This window comes from Desarmillaria tabescens (assembly GCF_030435595.1).
Source record: "Desarmillaria tabescens strain CCBAS 213 chromosome Unknown EV420scaffold_261, whole genome shotgun sequence".
In the NCBI taxonomy this organism is placed as follows: Eukaryota; Fungi; Basidiomycota; class Agaricomycetes; order Agaricales; family Physalacriaceae; genus Desarmillaria; species Desarmillaria tabescens.
In genome coordinates this window covers 8,353-12,528 of record NW_026848560.1, presented here as the reverse complement: position 1 = coordinate 12,528, position 4,176 = coordinate 8,353, and positions in this window count along the sequence as shown.

Genomic DNA, 4,176 nt, shown 5'->3' with positions numbered 1-4,176 from the left:
TATAGTTTTCTCGTGTCTTCATGTGTTGAGTCCTTGATATCCAGGGGGGGTTGACGCCACCATAACTCAGACTATGGGGCACGAGGCTACAGAGAGGTGAGTGCAAGTGGAGTCAGTGAATCGAAAAAGCTTACCCATCCCTCTGAGTCGCATATTTCCCGCCCCTGCCGCATCCTTGCTCACACACTCTCTGGATGATAATAGGTCATCTCAGTGCGATATCCATCCATAAAAAAGGCTTGCATCGACTTTGCGAGGAGGCAGTGAATGCACTGTCCCCGTTCGTTGGAGTTGAAGGGAGGATCATTAGGTTACTCGGAGGCATATCAGGATCAGGCTGTGGAAAGGTTGAGGACCTCTGAATACGGGTGAAGGAGAGAACCTACGACACTTCTCTCACTGCTCCATCGTTTCCTTACTCCGATTTGTCATGCTTCCTATCGCATCGCAGCCTTTGGACAGAAATTTAAAACTGGGTCCTGCTGCTAACGGAGAGCTTGTCATCGCGTGCCAGCGATGACTCGTCCCGAAGTCATCAAAGGGTGCATCCATGGACTCTATGAGAAGATGCCGATGAGGACGTGCACACCTTTTGGCATGCGAGAGAGCTCACCTACTTAGAACACACGTTTAGCCATCCAAGCCTAGCATGGGGCAGAGCGAAAATATCGAATTTTTGGCGGTTAAAAGAAAGTCGGCTGAAATGAAGGATCAATGTACTGTGATCATATGGAATCAATGCCAATCCTCACCCCACAACAGACTTGAGAAAGTGTTGAACTCATCGTACAATTTTGGAGCCAAGGTAATAAGTGAAAAAGGGATGTAGAATATAGGATTATGGTAAGAGACAAAAAGGATGATGGCTTGGATTGTTTGACTCGACGCGGCCAAACATTCCTCATCAGGCAGTAGCGTCTTGCTCTAGTACGAAACAACATTGTTTTCTTGCTTCCTCCTTTGTTTGCTCGAGACAGACAAGCTTTAAAGAATGTTGACCAGACGACCGTCTCTTCGCCCAACTCAGTTTCATCGATCTCTCGTTACTCGCTCCCTACCCTGACCAATCAGGAGAATGCGCTACCCCTCCACTCGGGCTTTGTTGTCGTCCTCCCCGACCCATCCCCGTCTGCCTTCATGTCCGCCCCTTCCCTAATACTGCCTTTCATCTCCTCTTGTCTTCACCTTTCCTCTCAGTCATCACGTGTCACCCTCGAGGCAGCATCACCAGAAGGACGCGTTTTCGTGTCGAGCAGGCAAAGGAAAGCCGGCATCATGCAAAGGAGGGAGATGCAGTCTTGAGTGTATGCGAACGTGAAAAGGGGAAGAGCTAAGCACTTACCATGGCTCTAGAAGTCAACAGTGGTACCACCTCCCGGCGCCTCGTGCAAGTGGAGTCGGTAAACACAAAGGACTTACCTCTCCCCCGTTCGGAGGAGGAATAGTAAGTATTGTCTTCTCACTCACCTTGACCGATACTCACCATCTCTGCAATGCCAACGTCATGACACAGCACAGGGAGGCACACCCCGCCCCGAGTCACGACATCCGCGTTAGTAGGAGCGCGTCAACCCACGATCCAATTTCCCCTGAGACGACCTGTTTTCGTCAGGGGAGCATCACAAAAGCAGATACATTCGTCGCCATTCTCAACGACGGAGGTGGCGACAGGATTAGCGGCGATCTTCAAAGGCGATGGTAGCCCTCGACTCCCTGACTACCTCCACTCCCACTAGATGGGGACCAGTCCTTGGTGAGTTCTCTCTCGTATGCTGCCTGACATATCCATCTTCCTTGAGCAGTACTATCAACTCGCCCATACAGAGGGACCCATTTTCCATGCGAGCAAGCATGCAATTACCATGCGCACGACAGTGAGCAGAAAACCTCTTGAATGTTCGAATAGCGGTGAGTCCTCTTCCTCTCTTTCCACAGCCCGATCCTCCTATCAACACGACGACCGACCAGCGCCCTCACCCCCAACGCGAGCTTTTTTCCTGGACGGGAGTCGCGAAATATGTTTTTGTTCATGTTTTCCTGAAGTACGCAAGGTCACGCTGACGTCTCAAACACTACAGAAGCATCCGTTCAGATGAAGAGGCTTTCCGGAGTAAAAAACCTTCTCAGATATATATTCCATGTCGACTCAGAATTGTCACCAGAATAAAGATGGAGTGCAGCTAAAAGGCATACACACACATGTTTCTCCTTCATAGCAAGACTACGGCACCGTGTTTTATGGTAAAAGAGCTTTGCCGATCATCAACTCCCAACCCTCGGTCCACACCAAATGTGCGTCTCCACATGGGAAGCTTAACCTCCGGGAAATCATCCCAGCACAACTCGTCGTACAGGTCAGAAAAAAATGTCTTGAAACCTTAATCACACAAAGTTGAGCATGAAAAATCAAAAAGGAAATACACCTCCGAAGTCTCACTCGTGCAAGTTCTGCCTGCCTTCCAGAAACGATGGTTGATACCCCACATGTCTTTGCTTCGTTCTTCGCAGCAGGTATGACCGTGAAAAGTACGGGCACTGCCAGAGCACGTCGAGCTTTTCGCTGCAGAGGAATGGGATGACATATCAAACATGCACCTTAACTTCCAGCTGTACTGATTCATATCACACACCACTTCGCAAAGGAAGGACATCCATGACCTCTCGAGGATACTGGGATCGACTTCACCGATATCTGGAGGATCATCAATAGTGATACACCAATCTACGGGTAGGTCATCACGTTGTGTTGTCGCTTGATCAAGTCTTATGGAAAGTCGAGTTCGGATGAGTCGGTGGGACAGCCTGCAGTATGGTCCAGGAAGGAACTTGGTTTCGAGGTGGATGTACTGGATGTTGGGAAAACATTTGCGAAAGCCGGTGTAATTGGGTAGGTCGCAGAGGACTACGTATGGGAACATGGCGGAGTCACTGTTTGATTTGAGGAGATCGACATGGCAGGTGATGGTACGAGTGGATTCGGGAAGAAAAGGGCGGTAGATTGATGATTTTTGAGAATGGATAGTAGAGCAGAGGTAGAATAGATATGGGACGGTTGGGACGTAGATATTCCGGGATGTGATATGGGCGTAGATGTCCCTCCAGAAGCGGCTGATGAGTGGGCATGCAGTCATAAAGGCGATACGGTCGTATGCATGTTCAGAGTACCAAAACTCGGAGACGATAATCTCGACAAGCTCAAAGGGCAGCTGGGTGTTAGAGTCATCTATAGTTTCTTGAGAGAAGCTACAGGGGTAAGTATGGGTACTAGTGGGCAGCTTGGAAATGAGGAGTTGCAGCCCAGACTGAGACTTGTCTTGAAGGGATTTTATCACGGGATAGCCAACCCGACGACCCTGAAGAGCTCGCACAAGACACATGAGCCAGTACGAAGCACCAATATGGATCTTTGTACCACGGTATTTACAAGTAGTATCGTCGGGCTATGGGCTTCTCTCCACTATATAAAACCGTGACGACAATACCGATGGCAAGTGCTCCAACCGAAAAAAAAGAGATAGTCGCCCATCCCTTGCTGAGATTATCGTACATCTACAATACCGAGAGGTCAGTTTATTAAATGTCTGAGCCTGAGGTTGATGTGCACCGACCTGACCACCTACAACAGGTCCGACTATACACAAGCGGGTCAGAAAAAATCTCGAACGAGCTATATAGTAGGCAGATATTCGTACCTGTTGCTCCTGCCCCGTACGCCAGACTGAAAATTCCCGAAACATGAGCATCTAGGCCAATAGATTTCATTGCCGAGGGAGCCAGTGAAAAAAACCATCCCGGACGTACATCCAATACCGTCTACGTTTCTCGACACTGACGCAAGCTCTGCTGAAACAGGAGACCAGACTGCAGTGGTGAAGAAGACTGGCGTATAATACCGGATCCTGTAAGATTGACAAAGCTTGATGCACGATCACTTACTTGCAGAGGCATAAGCCACGATGAACAAAGCCATATGACCATTTATCGTCCTCACGATATACCACGGTATGGAGAGGATCAACGCGCTTATGATCACCGAGGAGGGACCTTGCCGATCCGTCAGCCAACCGGAGAGGGGCGAAGCTAATGTGATTCATAAGGATAAGTATAGGGATGGAATCAGTATTACCCACCGAAAAGAGTAGGAACGGCAGCGGCCAAGAGGACGAGACCAACCTC